We start from the raw sequence: 17328 nt of genomic DNA, 5'->3' as shown, positions 1-17328 counted from the left end.
AAATGACCTGGCCTGGTGCTGTGGCCAGAAACTTCTGGGGTGGATCCTAGACCCTGGGGACAGGGAAGGCCTGACCTACCTGGAAGGAAGCTGGGCAGGGAGGCCACACTGAGTTCCAGGGGAGCCTGACCTACCTGTCCAGGGCCTGGGCTTTAGTCTTATTTTTGCCGGTGGGCAGGCTGTGTCACTAGGAAAGTCACAGTTCCCAGGGCCCGTGGGCTCCTTTGTAGATGGCAAATCTTTGTTAGAATGTGTCTACCCTCCTTTCCAGATCAGATTTCAGGTAGGACACCCTATGTTTAAGGCAGACAGCATAGGCATTAGGCCAACTGCAGCTTCTCAGAAATATCAAGAATCTTCTTTAGCCTGACACGGTGTTGCACACCTGTAATCCCAGCAGCTTGGGAGGCTGAGGCAGGAGGATCACGAGTTCAAAGCCAGCCTCAGCAATGGTGAGGTACTAAGCAACTCAGTGAGGCCCTGTCTCTAAATAAAATACAAAAAAGGTCTGGGGATGTGGCTCAGTGGTTGAACGCCCCTGAGTTCAATCCTCAGTATACCCCCTCCCCCCCAAATCTTCTTTAGAGGTGAGAAAAGCACAGTTAAGGCTATTCTTCGGTAAATAATCATAATGTGGCAGTCAGGGGAAGACCAGAGACCATTCCCTCAACACCACCCACCAGTCACCACTGTGCAGCTGCCAGGGCTACTGCTCAGGGCCGGGGGGTGTTCGTGTTCATAGGTTGTCTATGGCCCGTGCAGAACAGGCCCTGGAGCCCCCATCTAACCTGAGACCACCACAGCCCCACATGCACATCTGGCCATCCACAGGATGTCCGCTCTCAAGGGGAAGCCCCAAGTCACTACTCTTGCTGAGGGGCATGTGAGTGAATTCCTTCAGGCGAGGATACCGTATTCCATCCATTCTAAGATGCACCTTTTTCCCGTTTCAACATCTCTGAAACCCGGAGGAGTCTTACAATCCTCGGTGCATTGTAGTATGATCACTAACAGCTTTTCCTGTTTTAGCAATACTATGAAATAAATGCTAGCTCCCTGGAGTGGTGCCTTAGATTCAGTGAAATACACATCTCTCCTCAATCTCATCTTTAAAAAAAAAGACTATAATAATTTTGTATATAGAACAGAGCCACAGCAACTAACCACAGTCTGTTTTTTTTTTTAGTATGTCTTGCCATAGAACACCTAAAGCTTTACATTTGTAAAGAAAAATACTTTTTATATTTAAAAGTTCTTTATGTTAATTCATATCAGCTTTACTATCAAATCACTCATGGTGCAAAAATTACAAGCAGCACTTCATCTTGCAGAGATTTTTGTTTCCAGAAGTTTGAATATGGGATTACGGGTTTGTATTAGGAACACCTACTGAATTTTCACAGGTCTTTGATTAGTATCTATCAGTATGATAGATACTTTGTTCTTCTTTGTTGACACAATTAATTTTTTTGGTAAATTTTCTGATAACAAAATATCTTTGCATTCCTGAATAAAAGCTGTGTGGTTATACTATGTTACCCTTTTGACAGGCAAATGGACCCTATTTGCTAGTATCTTCTTCAGAACCTACATTTCCAAGGGAGATTTGTATGTGGCATTAGCACTAAGGTGCTGCTGGCTTCATCGTATATTCTGGGGAGCTCTCTACCTTTTCTATAGTCCCAAGTAGCTTAGTTAGCATTGGGATTACCTGTTCTTTAAAGGCTGGGTAGGTCATAGCCATTATATCACATGTTCCTGGGGCTTTCTCAAATGGTAGATCTTCAAATGCTTCTCTCATTTCTTGTATAGGAATTGGCTCGCTTTCCCTCCTCTTTGTGCCAGTTTGATGAGTTGTATGATTTATAGGAGACCTTCAATTTCTTCTACAGTTCTCAATTTGTTGCCATAAAGTTTTGTGTAGTGTCGTTATTTATTTATTTTTATTTATTTATTTTTTGGCAGTGCTGGGATTGACCCCAGATTGCATGTGCTAGGCGAGCATGCTATGGCTGAGCCACATTCCCAGTCTTTGTAGCATTGTCTTGTAACTCTTGATTACGGCTTCTTTCTTGACCCTAATATAAATTGAATGTACTTTCTACTCTAATTAAAATTCCAATTGAATAAAATTATCTGGACATTAATACAATCAAATAAAGTTTTAATCTAGCTTAAAAATTATGAAAAAGAAGACTTGCCTAGCACTACAAAAAGCAAAACAGAACACTGCAAAAAATGGCATGAAGTTGGAATAGAAATAGATATCTCATTAGTGGAATAGAATAAGAACCCTGCACACGGATTCTGAAAATAACACAGGAACTACATATATGAAGGTAGTGCTATTTTAATTCAGTGGAGAATAGATGGTTTATTTTAGTTTATGGTACTGGGAAAATGACTATCTACCTAGAAGAAAACACAATCTTACCTCACACCATATTTAAAAATAGGTCTGGGAATATAGCTCAGTGGTAGAGGCTTGCCTAGCATATGTATGGCCCTGGGTTCCACCTTTAGCATCAAAACAAAACAAAACTGGGTGCACTTTAAAAAAACAATATGTTTTAAAAAAGGAAAACAAAAAAATTGAAAAATTGATTGATTGGTAGAAAATCATACATAAAACCCAGAGTTTGGGGACAACTATTAACAAAGATAGGATAGCCAGAAGCTAAGAGAGAACAAAAAAATACATTTATAAACATTGAAAGTATTTCATGACAAATGAAACCCATAAAGTCAGCAAATAAACGATAGGTTGGGGAAAAATTTGTGGAGCACAAGTCAGGGAAAGCCTTTTTTAAAAATAATTTTTAGATATTAATGAACCTTTATTTTATTCATTTATTTGTATGCAGTGCTGAGAATCGAACCCAGTGCCTCACACATGCCAGGCAAATGTTCTACTACTGAGCACAACCCCAAACAAAGGGAAGATTTTGTTCATAATGTATTCAGAGCTCATGAAAATTGACAGGAAGAATATGGTAACATCAATCCACTCAATAGTAAAACTCATGAAAATTGTAAATAGAAAGTTCATAAAGCTCACACCCAAATTGCTAAATGAACATAGGAAAATATTAAGGTTATTTACTAAATGGAAAACACAAATCAAGAGAACAATAAAATGTCACACTAAATGAATGAGACAGATAAAGATAAACAGCCAAACAAACAAACAAAATGATAATCCAATTGTTGATGGTAAAGTGAAGGAAAATTGTATTTGCACACATTTCAGGTAGAAAAGCATATATTCTAGGTACTATTATTTTGTTTGTCTTCCCCACTCATTTCCAGTGTGAAAGCTCTGTGAGTGCTGGGCTCTTTATTTTATTCATTGTTGACTCCAAATTTCTAAAGCAGTGCCTGCCACGGGGTGTGCACCTAACAAAATATTTATCAGGCAAATAAAATGTGAAATACTACTGACTTTTCAGAAAGCATTGATTGTTTGTTTGTTTTTCAGTGCTGAAGACCAAACCCAGGGCTTCTTGCCTGCTAGGCAAGCACTCTACTACTGAGCCATAGACTCCCAGCTGGAAAGAAATGTTTTAAATTCTGTTAAAATTAAAAAAAACCCCACACCTTTAGATTTTCAGTTCCACTCTGGAATCTATCAGATGAATGTAACATCATTATATAGAAATATATGAGATATAAAAATGTTTTTGCAGCAATAGTTACAGCAGCAAAACGAACAAAAAACTCCCCAAAATCAATAATGTAACTGTTCATCAGTTAGGGAATTGTTGAATAAATCTATACTCTAAACTTCTCTAGAATGTTATGCCACTATTATAAAGATTGTGCTGGATCTTTACCAAGGCTAAGTAAAATGTCTACAGCATGCTGAACACAAGAAAGAAAGATACCCCACATTTGGAAGTATCCGAGAATGTGAAAAGAAACCCCTCCTTAGGCACGTGTGTGTGTGTGTGTGTGTGTGTATGTGTGTCACATAGGGAGAGGTCTAGGAGGAGGAGTGCAGAATTGCTGTTTTCTTGGTTATTTTGATTATTGGCAGTGGCATTGGGAGCTGGGAAGATAGGCACAAAAGACAGAGATGAGAAGCCAAAAATAAAAGCAAAATTTAAAAGTTGTTGGGGGTGGGGGTATGGGGTGGTGTACTCATGCAAAGTAGGGCCCAACACAATAGTTCCTAAAATGTCAACATTGTTTATCTCAGGTAATAAGAGTTAGTGTGATAATTTAATATTCCTTGAATACTCAAGTAGGAAGCATATTTTATTGTTACAAACAGAAAAATACAAAGAATGTGAATGATTTGCCCAGTAGCTGAGGGGCTTATGGCCTGGAGTCAGGCCTCCTCCAGTCCTAGCAAGAGAGAGTGGCCCGGGCTGTCTGAGCCTCAGGCCCTTCCTGACCTCTCAGCCTCCCTGGCTCAACACAGGGTCCACGGGCAGCTGCTCCCAGAGCTTGCCCTGGGCTTGGACACCTGCTTCTTCACCGAGTGACCAGCCCTGTTATCTTCCTCTGTCCAGTCAGCCCAATCACCACCAAGTTTAAACTTGGTCCAACACTGTGTCTACTTAAACATCAAACATGAACATTTAAAAACAAGGCAGAAAGAAAAATTCCTAAAATCAAACAACCTATTACTTACACTTCTGTCTTTCCACTGCTTAGCAGAGTACGCCCAGCTTTTCCATGGCCTTTAGGACTACTTGGGATCTCTCCGGAGCCTCTGCTCCAGTGGCTCTGAATGGAGACTAGAGTCACTCAGGAGCTGAGTGACAACCAGCACTGTGACTGGGGCTTGGGCTACCGGCAGGCAGTTTCAGGTTGGGTGGGGCCAGGAAGTTCAGAAGTCCACCCAAAAGCAGAGGGAGCACCTGCAGGTCTGGGGGCTCCAGGGGGCTCTGCTTCCTTGAGTGAACACTGCTTCCTTTGCAGCAGAAAAAGAATGGGAGGGGGCGTGAGTCTGTGTGCGTGCACGTGTGTTTGTGCATGTACAAGAGAGACAGAGACAGAGAGAGCAAGCAAGTGCATGAACCCAGGGTATATGCCTGTCCATGCGTGTATGTGTATGTGTGTGTGAGAGAGCATGCGTGGGCACGTGTGTGCACAGTGGGCGGTTAGTAAAGGAGGGGAAAGTGGGGAAAGGCTGTTTGTCCACGTGAAACAGACTAGACCCCCTGTCGGCCTTCTCAGGAAAGGGAGGTCCATGGTCCCCCTGGGGAGATGCTCAAAGTCCCAAAGAGCCTCAGCCAAACAGGGGATGTGGTGGAGGCAACAGCTAAAAATAGAGCCATGAGAAGCCCTCCCTTTACCCTTGCCTGCATGTCATGTTGAAAAGCACACATGCGTGATCCCTTGATACTCATGAAGGGGTCACAGATTGGCTACAATGATCCTCACTTTGCAGGTGAAGAAAGGGAGGTGAGGAGGCTTGCTGAGATGGCTGGAGGGTGTCGTCTGCCTCCCCATCTGGGCAGAGCTCACTGCCCAAAGCAGGTGCCTACGTGGCCTTGCCTGGGGCTTGATCCCCTCGGCTAAACTCAGGTTCAAGTTCAGATTCCCTGGTTGGTGGGGAGGGGGGCTGCCTCCTGCCTATGAAGGAAGAACTGGAGAGAAGCTGCTGGCGATGGGAGGTCTGGTGGCTGAGTGCCACTGTGGAACTCCAGGCCGACTACAGCCTCCTCCTGTCTGCCTGGTCCAGAGAGGGCAGTCAGTGGGTCCAGGAGCCAGGGCTCCAAACAAGCTGCTTATTGGCTCCGTGAACCTGGCAAATCACTTCATCTCGAGTCTGTCTCCTTACGGTCAGGAAGGTGTGAGACCAATCCTGGTTTACACCAAGAGCCTTCCGGAGAAAGTATTCCCCAAGACAGAGCCGAAGAAGTCAAACGACACTTGATGTCCTGATCTGTGCAGGGGGCAGTTCCACAGCTGCAGAACTGAACCAAGTTGTACGATTCCCAATGACACCTTGCCTGCTTGGTGAATCTCCACAATCTACTTTCAGCCTTTTGAAGGTATCTGTTAATTATGCACTTCCACATGACTATGGGCTTGGACTATTTGTGTAAAATAAGGGTAAGAGGGACCAAAATATGAACACCATTGTGCAAACCCTGTGCTGGTAAGGCTGAGCGGCTGGCAGGTGGGCACAGCCCCATGGAGGCTGGAAACGTTCTGTCACTTGCTGAAGTGCTCAAGTCTGAACTTGACACATGGAAAACATTTAGAAAGTTGATGCACAAAAAAAAAAAAACAAAAACAAATAGGGTGGACTTCACAGCATGAAGGACCAATGGCCTGCGTGTAATTCACACAGTCGCCAAGCAAATCATGCAAGATGAGGGCGAGGAAAGAAAATGAACAAACATGCTAAATATTTTGGTTTGGCTTTCTTTCTTTTTAAAATTTTATGTTTGATTGTCACATGGCAATTGTGCCTATTTCTAGATAAATATGAACTAGTGGTGGCCTGTGAAACTCGGGTGGTACCCAGGATGGTCCTTGTTTGTGTTGGGATTTCCTGTCCCCCCTGAAGCTGGGGTCAGGGGCCAGGAGGGTGAGGTGCAGGGAAGGACAGAGGTCTGCCTGAGCACCGGGCTGCTGTGCGACCCAGCAAAGTGCTGAGCTGTCTGAGAGCCTCCGTCAGCTCTGGCCCTTCCAGAAACCCAAGCGTTATTTGGGGGCAGAGGAACAATAGATTGAGAACGAGTCTCCTACACAAAATCAACTCTGGGAGGAGTATGGAAGAGTATGACGAAAGGTCAGCTGGCCCTGGTCAAGGCGTTTGGCAGCAGTGCTGCCGGGGGCTTGGCATCTCCTGTGTCCTACGCCCTGACTGTGCCCTCTGCCTCAGGCACCCTATTTCAGAGAGGCCACACAGGGCGGTAGACGAGAATGCAGAGGCTAGCTTCCATCCCAGTTTTGCCATGTTGTAACTGCCCTTCAGCAAGTAGCTTGACACTTCTGTCTCTTAATTGCAGAGTAATGATTTCTCCCCCTGGGGTGTTATAAAGACTAAAGCAGGATCACAGTTATCAGTGCATCTTGGAACGGTGCCTAATCTATATCAAGTGTCTGATAAACATCCTGCTGTTCTTCCACGTCTTCTGCCAGGGATAAGGACTCCTTCAGTAACCGTGGGGTAGAAGTTACTTGGGCCCTTCTTCAGAGGAGCCACGGCGACATCAGGCAACTCACCTCTGCCATGCAGCTCGTAAGCTGTGGGCCAGCCTGGAATCAACTTCTGAAGACCCCTGAGCCCTCGCCCTGGAGCCCTCGCCATGCATTGGCTGAAGCTGAAGCTTTCTGGCCAGAGATGCCGGCCCCAGGCGGACAGCATGAAGTAATATTGGCAAAGTGGGGCTCACCCTGGGTGTTGGCAGCTGTGCCGAGATGCCAGCCGGCCTTGGTGAGATCACTCCTGGGGCATTCTGTGGGCATCCAGGACTTTGAGTCCTTCCCTTACACAGACCAGCTTGTGCTGGACCTGGTCCCTAGATGCACAACATAGAGTGATTGGCCTGTGACTCCAAATTAAAGCAGAGGCCAAAGAACCTGAACAATGACCCATTTTTCATGCCTCAACTCAGGATGATTCAGCTCCACGAGGCTTTCTCAGTTCTGCCCCGAGATCCGCCCTCCACATCTAAGCATGAGACGGCCCCCCTGACGCGGTTAGAATTCCGTACCCTGGTTCATTGGGTCACAAACATTCAGTCTCTGCTGTCAACCATGTAATGTGTCAGGCACAGCAGAAGACAGGGATGAAACAAGGAAGAGACCTCAAGTGTGAGATGGGGAGAGTCACAAGCCCAATCACAGCCACTCAAGGGAGGTGAACCACACAGAAGAGAGGCCTGGCAGGGCCCTGTGCGCTCAGCACGCAGAAGTCTCCAGGGGCCAGGAGGACGGCTGAGACAGGATTGTTCAGGTTGAAACTAGTTTTATGAAACATTAAAAAAATACTAAAACGGTGATTAATGAGCTTTAATAGACTAGATTCAATACTTATCCTCACATTTTATTCTCGACTGAAGCCTTTGATAATGAGCAACTTCATTACAAATAAGTGAAACTTGGAAATGAAACAAGGGGCTCACAGTGAATCATTTCACTTCCTGTACTTGGCACACATCTCTAAAACGTGGACACCTCTCCTGTGACCACAGTGTCATTTTATTAACCCTGAGGACACTAGCTGTAGAATTAAGGTGTCATCTAACCCTCCAGCCACCCAACCTAACCCATCATGAAATTCTAACAATAATCCCAAACATGGCTTCTCGCTTGGTTTGTCTTGTTTAAGATTTAAAAAAAAAAAAGTTTCAAATCTTATTTGAATTATTTCCCAAACATGGCTCACATGCTCCTATGTCTCCTCAAACTGAATTCCCTCCTGCCTCAGCTTGGGGTAGATTCATGCCATTGATTTGCAAATTCAGTCCTATAGAATGTTCTGCATGGGGAATTCTGCTTCCCTGTGGTGGTGCATCAGGTGACTCTCTCTCCCTCTTCCTTACACACTGAGTGAACTCCACCGGCTCCACCAGATCTAGGCTCCTCTTGTAGGGATGCTACCTAGGCGTGTTTCTCCACGGTGCATCCCATCAGGATACTCACGATGTCTAGCTACACCATCTAATGGTGCTGAGAGAGAGGGGATTCAGGGGTCCTCGTTCCTCTGTCAAAACATTCCTCACCAACATTTCAATTACTGTCTCTGTTAGGGGTTATAGAATGTCCATAATCTGATTTCCTCATTTATCCCACGTTTGTTTGGGGGTCAAGAGAAGAAAGGATGAGAAAGTGGAAACATTGCCATGTGCAATCACCAGAGTTGGGCTGGATTTGAGAGACAGGTATTTTCCCAAAGTCATTTGAGACAGGAAACATATTCAGCTGGCAAAGTTTTTCCATTGGCTGGATTTCAGAGTGACGTAGAATTATTCAAGGAACCACAGTTCATACCTTGTATGATACTCTTAAAGCCTGCAGCATGCAGTATCCCCAGGTGGTCTGCTGTCCTAGTACTGATCTGCCCTGATCCTGCCCAGCTCCTGTATGGGGCACTTCCCAGCGCCAGCAAAGGGCTCCCTAGATGCTACCTCCTGACTCCTGGCAGAGGTGAGGGCTGCGGGGCACACGTGGCCCCTGCAGTGGCTGAGCTAGCAGTGATAACTTAGGACTTGTGTGTACCTCTGGTCCAGGTGGCAGCTAGTAGGCACAGTGAGGAGATGACCATGTGGCTATTTTAATTTTATAAAACAAAAACATTTTTACTGTGGAAATTCACTCCCCTTCCCCTACCCACTGTGGTAAATGTGATAGAAAAGATTTCAGATGATAAAAAGTTTGAGGGTTCTGAGCAAAACTTCAGGAAGGAAGATGGCATTCTTAGTAATACCGATGAACATTTACTGTCACCTACTCTGACTCTGCGGACTTGGGCAAGCTTGAGATCATTAAGCAATTATGTAGACAAATAAAATTTCTTTATATGAACAAAATTCCTTTTTTTGGAAGGAGGCACCATATAAATTTATATTTTAAGAACTCTCAAAGTAGTGATAATTAAAACATGTTACAAATTATGGAATTTGCAGATAAATGGTTGGAGCCGGAGAATGTCATGCTAAGCGAAATATGCCAAACTCAAAAAACGAAAAGCCAAATATTTTCTCTGATAAGTAGATGCTGATCCATAATGGGGGTTGGGGGTAGGGAAGAATGGAGGAGATTTGGATTGGGTAGAAGGGAGTGAGGGGAGGGGAGGAGGTGTGGAGGTGGGAAGGATGGTGGAATTAGATGGACATTATTATCCCATATACATGTATGATTACACCACCGGTGTGATTCTGCACCATGTACAGCCAGAGGAATGAGAAGTTCTACTCCATCTGTGTACAATGTGTCAAAATGCATTCTACTGTCATGTATAACTAATTAGAACAAATCTTTTTTTAAAAAAATTTAAAAAGACATGTTAGTGAAATGTAAAACATTAATACAGCCACTATTGTATTTTGTATTGATGTTCAAATTTTAAGTTTTTACATTGTTTTCATTTTAAAAAATTAAAATGAAAAGTTAAAGCATGGACTCTTTACATACTGATGCTGTCCATTCTTTCTTGGTGGCATGTGTTTCTGCAAACTCGGCTTGCATTAAAAGCAGCTGGGGAGCCGCAAGCCGCAAGCTGGGGAGTCCCACCCCAGCACTTCTGATGCACAGGCGGGGGAGGGGGGTCTAGACCTACATTTTTCACACTTGCACTAGAATGCTGATGTGACCTTGCAGAGACCCTTTCCTTGGCTGGGCTTTGCTTCTGGAGTACTGTTGAGTTGTAAAAAGAACTAAAAAACGGAGTCCATCTTTTCTTTCTTAATCTTCTTCTTTCTTAATTGGTGCTTATTATTTATACAGAATAGTGGGTTCCCTTGTGGCGTATTCATACGTGCATATAACACAACTTGATCAATTTCACTCCCCGATCCCTCCCCTTGCCTTTCCCTCCTCCCTTCCTGGGTCCCCTCCTCTAACCTGATAGTCTTCCTTATACCCTCATGACATCCTTCTTCTCATCTTTCCCCTCTAGTTTCCACACGTGAAAGAAAACAGATGATGCTTGTCTTTCTGGGTCTGGCTTATTTCACTTACCAGGATACTCTCCAAATCCATCCATTTTCCTGTAAATGACTTAGTTTTGTTCTTCTTTACGGCTGGATAAAACTCCTTTGTGCATATAGACCACATTTTGTTTATCCATTTATCTGTTGATGGACATCTGGGCTGATCTCATAACTTGGCTCTGAGTCCCTCTTAAATAATGATAGATGTTTTACTGCTCATGGTCCTCTAAGTGAAATAATTTTTCATTCCTCCATACAAGCATTTCTTACATATTACTATATTTCTGCATAGATTTCTGACATGGAGAAATAACTTTCTTTCTGTAATAATTAGCACTTCTGTGGTACTTTCCAGCTTGCAAGTATTTTCCCATATAGCATCTCAGAGCTTCAAATGATTCTGTGAGTTAAACAGAATCCCCTTCCCTTTCCCTCCTCTTCTTCTGAAATAATCAAAAAAAAAAAAAAAAAAAAAAAAAAAAAAAAAAAAGGCATTCTTGCAAATTAAAAATATGACTGAAAAAAAAAAGATGTGAATGAGGTTCAAGTTGGTGATCCAAAATATAAGTCTGGAAAATATCCCAGAAACAATGCAAAATAACTAATACAAAATCGAGAACACAGACAGGATGTCCATTCTCACTGCTCTGATGCAACATCATTCTGGAAGTTCTAACTAGTGAAATGAGACAAGAAAATAAAAGGTATACATACTGAAAAGAGGAGAGAGACTGTCTTTTTTCACAGGAGACATGATTCTCTACGTAGAAAATCCCAAAGAATCAACAACAGCAAAAAGTGCTCCTGGAACTGACGTGCAAGTGAGATTACAAGGTTCAAAGTTAAGTGACAGTAAATTACTTTCTCATACTGTCAAGGAACCATTGGAACTTGAAATTTAAAACGATACATTAATACCAAAAATAACCATATGTAGATATAAATCTAATGAAATATGTACCAGATCTATATGAAGAAAGCTACAAAAGCCTAATAAATGAAAAAAAAAGATCTAAGTAAATGAAGAACTATTCCATGTATATGGAGAGGAAGGCTTAATATTGTCAAGATATCAGTTCTTCCCAAGTTGACATACATTCAATTAAGTTAAATCAAAATCCCAGCAACTTATTTTGTGGATATTAACAAACTGATTCTCAACTTTATAAGACAAAGACCCAGAATAGTCAACACAATATTGAAGAAGAAGACAAAATTAGGGGCTGATTCTACCTGACTTCAGAGCTTATTCTAAAGCTAGAGTCGTATTGGTAAGAAAATAGACAGATAGATCAATAGAAAAGAGTAGCCTAGGAAGCCCCAAAATAGATTCATATAAGCCTAGTCAACTACGTCTTTGACAAAGATCAAGTGTAATTTAACAGATAAAGGGTAATCTTTTCAACAAACATATTGAAAATATTGGACGTCTGCATGCAAAGAAATATTTTAAAGACATGAATCTAGATACAGAACACACATCTTTCACAAGAACTAACTCAAAATGGATCATAGGGTTACATATAAAATGAAACTATGAAACTCCTAGAAGATAACAGAGGAGAAATCTAGTTGACCTTGGATTTGGTGATGATTTTAAAAATATAGTACCAACAGCGATCCATGAAAAAAAATGGTAAGTTGAATTTCTAGTCATATATCAAAGAGAAATGGACATATATCACCACAGAAGGACAAGCACGTGTGGATCCAAAGCAGCTTTGCTCAGATTTGCTCCCAACTGGAAACAAAAATGTCCCTCAGCTGAGAAGTGGGTTTAAAAATTGTGATTATAACAAACCATTAATACCTGAACAAGGAGAGTAGGATGCTATGAAAAGGCAGCTAAATCCAAAAGAACATGTTCTGTGTGAGACTCTGTACGTGAAATGCCACAGACAGCCCATGTGTGGCGATGGAGAGCAGATCGGTGGTTGTCACCAGCTGGGATGGTATCAGGGGACTGAACTGAGAGGGCTAAAGAAAACTTTTTGGGTGATGAAAATGTTATACGTGATGTCTGTGGTGGAGGTTGCACAAGTTATGTATTTGTGCAAACTCATAATAATTGTACACTTAAAACAGGTGAGCCTTACAGAAGGCAGTTACACCTTATTAAAGCCGATTTTGAAAACCATTGGGAGGGCTGGCGATACAGCTCAGTTGGTAGAGAGCTTGCCTTGTATGCACAAGGCCCTGGGATCAATCCCTAGCACCAAAAAAAAAAAAAATGCATGGGATGCACTCAGTGGTTAAGCACCCCTGGATTCAATCTCTGGTTACCAAATAACAACACCACCACTACCAAAAAAAAAAAAAATTTGGGAGCCATGGTGTTGAACTTTGCTTTTCCTTTGTATATTGAGTTTTGCAACATGTTAGAAAAAGCTCATTCCTGTCTAGACATCCCAAATTAAACTTAAAAACCAGTGAGAGCTGCCCTTGCACACAAACATGCTGGGGAAAGTAGGTAAACTAGAATGGATTCTGGAAAGACAGAAAGTGAAGTTTCAGGAGTAACAGGAGATGGGAGGAGTATTGGCAGCTGAATGCAGCTCCAAGTTCACAGAGAAAATAAAAGAAGCCCCCACTGAACGTTGGGACTTGGGGAATTGTCGTCGATGAGAAATGCAAGTGACACAGTGTCCGTTAAGACCTTCTCTACGTGTCTAGTTATTCTTCTCAATGCTGCAGGAAAACATTCACATGGTTGGTCAGGTTGTTGTAATGCTTGCTTTTCATTTTTAAAATATCTGAGCACTAATTTACCTATGAAGCACAGTAAAGATCATATAAATACAGAGCAAAATATGGATACTACGAGCATTACTGTGTGAAGCTGAAAATAGAGCATGTGAGAGGTGTGTGTGTGTGTGTGTGTGTGTGTGTGTGTGTGTGTGTGAATAAATACTGTTGCAAGTGGATAAATGACAAAATAAGGTTTAAATATATCATTTTAAACCAGAAGTCAATCACTAGAAAAATACAAAATAATTGATCAAAACTGAGGGACTGAGAGAGGTGGGTTCAGGCACCTGGCAGAGAAGAGGCAGCCAGATGCAGCACGCTGTGGGATCCATTCAGTGAGCACAGAAATGTCACTGTTCCCACGAATGACAGTGGTAAATATTGCGGAAAGGAGATTTAAAAGCAAAACCTGTTATCATCGCCTGCCTCCGTGGAGGAGCACAGTGTTGGCAGAGAGGCAAACTTTGAGTTTTCAGTTTATCCCCTTGGGTCTGACCCAGTTTTAAAACAGTATTCCTAGATAACTACAAGAATAACAAAATCTATCTAAGCAGATGAATGGATAGATAAATTGGTAAAAGAATATGAATGAAAAATAGTCCAGAATATATCATGGTTGGGCAAAGCAGTAAACTGCAGAATGCTTTGAATTGCATGATTGTGAAGTGTAAAGAAGCAGGCTGGGCGGAGAGTCTGTGAATACACCTGCAAATTTAAAAAAAAATGTCTGGGAGCCTTTGGTGGAAATCAAACTGAACCCTCAATTCTTGGGAGTGAAATTGGCAAGCAAAGGGAGTGGGGTCATGACATAGCTCTGTGGGGGTCGTGTGCTTGCATTGCATACTTTTTAAAAATGTGAGACCAAAAGAAAAACAGGCATTTACTCAAATTTTACAAAATGGAGTGTGTGCCTTGAACTCCTGTAGAGAAAGGCAGAGGGACAGGATGAAGGAGGTGACACCTTCCTCCACTGTCCGGCCAATGCTTTAGGATCGAGCCTCCTCTTAGGAATCATGCCAAGATTCCCCCTTTCACAGCAATTTGCTTTTGCGCTGTAAACTTCAGAACACAGAACGAAGATAAGAATGACCTTTTACACCATCGTCCAGAGATAACCATTGTTGACATCCTGGTATGTCATTTTCCCAGGCTATTTTTTTTTTTTTTTAAGCAAAAATGGGATCTTTATCTATATCCTGTTTTGTGATCTGCTTTTAAAAGAACATATCACGATCATCTTTTCCTTCCATTACCTATTTTTTCTGCCTCGTCGTGTGAGAGCTGTAGAGCATCTTATCATAAGTGTGTGGCACGCTTACTGTCCCGATTCCTTCCGTTACACCCCAGCTTACTTCCAACGCTTTTAATATCACAAACATGCTGCAAAAGTGTCCTTTGCCCACAGACTTCATTCCGGCTCAAGTCTCTCATTAATATTGGTAGAGGTTAAAATCTGACCGGTGGGATTTCTCCACCCAAGGGCATGGCTCGTTCAAGTCCTCTGACCCATGGCCAAGTTGTCCTCAGCCATTTCGTACAGCCATGTGTGAGTATTTCTCTGCACTTTCTCTACAATGCTTATTATTATTCTAAGTTAATCTATTTTAAAAGTTACCTTCTACTTTTCAACCTCATGTTTTTATTAAGCAAGTAATACACACATGTAGAAAATCAGAAAATTCTGGATCTATCTACACACAAAAAAATAAAGTCACTGAAAACTGAAGCAATGGAAAATCACCATTAACGGTTGGCATATGCATTGCCACATGTTTGACGTATGCACACACTTAAAAATAGGCCAAATTGTTTATCCCGTGTCATAACTTGATTATTTCTGTGAACATTATAGTGTAAATTATGTCCAAGTAAATATAATTTTGAGACCATATTATTATATGCCATTTTACTATTGATTTATTTAACCATCATTGGTCAAATAAGCTATTTTCAACCTTTCGTTATTGTAAATAGATCCATTGTAAACATACTTACAAACTATATATTGAGCTATTTGTGCAGGGTTTTTAAAGTTTTCTTGCTGCTAGTGGAATTATGGTGTCAAAAATATGTACGTTTTGAAGGTTCCTGGTGTTACGCTAAAATTGACATCTACCGAGGCAAGGTTGACTCACATCCTCATAGTGTTGAGGAACACCTGCCCGCTTATATCCAGCTTAAAAACGGCTTTGTCAATCTGCTAAATGAAGACTGATGAATTCTTCTATTAATATTTACCATGTATTTATTCATCCCTGTTTCTTATAGTCTGATTTGGTTGACCATGTCCTTTATCCACTTTTGGACTGAGGTGTTGATAATTTTCGCCATGGTATTCTAGAGCTTTCTATATGATACATATTTCTAATGTATACGTTGTTACATATGTTGTAGGCACTCTTCATTTTGCCTTTGCTTTTTAACTTTAATTATGGCATGTATTATGCACAAAAGTTTTCATATTTTATCTAGTAAATTTATTAATTTTCTTATCAACTTTTATCACTTGCAAGTGTCATTCACAACCCAAGATTATAGAAATAGACAACTATTTAAAAAATTTTGCTGTTAACTATGAATATTTTAAATATATAAAAGGTACAGAAATAATGTAACAGCCCTAATTCAAACAGATACACTTACTTTTTGTTACACTTACTTCAGTTCTCTTTCCCACCCCCATCCTTTTCTATATTACAAAGACAGACACCCCTACTGACTTATCATTATTTTCTCCTCTCTGTCTCTTCAAAAGTAATGATTACCTTGAGTCAAGTGGGTGTTCCTACCATCTGCAATCTCGTGTGTTTACAGCATGTATTAGGAGTCAATAAACAATACATATTTTTACTTTGTGTTTCAGACTTTTATAAACTTGGCTTTATGATATATGTAAACTTTTTGCAAGTTTTTTTTTTTTTTTTTTTTTTTTTGCAAATATCTTGTGTTTTTGAGATTGAGACAGACCCCTAGTTCTTTTTCTTTTTTTTTTTTTTTTTTGCCTTAGTCTATTCAATTACATAAATAAACCCCACTTTATACACCCACTTTCAACTAAGAACCAGTTCTTAAGGACGAGCAGCATGCTGAGGGGCTTCCTTGTTGTGTCCCCTGTATGTGTAGGTTAGAGTTTCTCTGGACAAGGAGAATGTCTGCATTTAGTTTACCTTGTGGACCACAGGCTAGGGGCATGCTCCTTCAGTGACACTGTGTACTCCCAGCTTGATATCAGAGTGACAGAGCCAATTCATCCCCCACCCCAGTAGCAATGAGACATCTCTTCTTGCCCTTATTTCCACTAAATCTGACGTGAGACATTCCTTTCTATTAAGAGGGTGGGTGGTAAATGGAATTTTTTTGAACTTTTTCTTCCCTGATTACTCATGGACCATATTGATTTTTTTCACTGTGTTTGGCCTATGCTTATCTTTTGACCATCGAGTAAATTTTTTTTTTTTCATTTCCAATACTAACTTAAACTGTAAGTTGCCTAGAAATATATGCAACAAAAGATGAGCAAACTTACATGAAGACCCCGGCTTTACTGAAAGACACTTAAGAAGTACTTAAACCAAAGGAGAGAGATACACTAAGGGTGATCAGGAGGACTCAGCATGAAGCTGCGCCTTCTCTCCAAGTCATGAAAACATCAAGTGCATTTTTAGTCAGTATTCCAACCGGTGTTTTCAAGGAACTTTACAAGCTGGCTCTAAAATCCTGCAGATGAGAAAGGCTCAAAAATAGCAAAGGTATCCACAAAGAGAAAGAGTAAGAGAGGAGTCCCTGTAGATACCAAGGCTTACTCAAGCTGCAAGGAGAAAGTGAAGTTGGCAGAGGAATGTACAGACGTCGCGGGGAAGGTGTGGGGCACCAGACGCCCTCCTGCTCCTGGAAACTCGGGCGTGCCAGCAGACATACAGATGGCCAGCCAAGAACGAGCCTTCAATGAACAACAAAAACC

The 17328-nt window shown here is 41.6% G+C and overlaps 1 protein-coding gene across 3 annotated transcripts in view; it reads right to left on the bottom strand.

The window, feature by feature from the left end:
* Window positions 1-17328, bottom strand: part of Blk (BLK proto-oncogene, Src family tyrosine kinase) — a 54703-nt gene that overhangs the window by 18774 nt on the left and 18601 nt on the right. Inside the window, exon 1 of one of the 3 annotated variants that reach the window (XM_071610629.1) lies at window positions 4637-4764. The exons of the other annotated variants lie outside the window; for them this stretch is intronic. The gene's annotated coding sequence lies outside the window, so the exon portion shown is untranslated. Of the gene's footprint in view, window positions 1-4636; window positions 4765-17328 lie in introns of those variants that run through there. 3 annotated transcript variants of the gene reach the window in all.

Source organism: Marmota flaviventris, chromosome 3, assembly GCF_047511675.1.
Source record: "Marmota flaviventris isolate mMarFla1 chromosome 3, mMarFla1.hap1, whole genome shotgun sequence".
NCBI classification, from domain to species: Eukaryota; Metazoa; Chordata; class Mammalia; order Rodentia; family Sciuridae; genus Marmota; species Marmota flaviventris.
The sequence above is the reverse complement of the archived record's forward strand: the minus strand, read 5'-3'. Positions and strand labels throughout refer to the sequence as shown.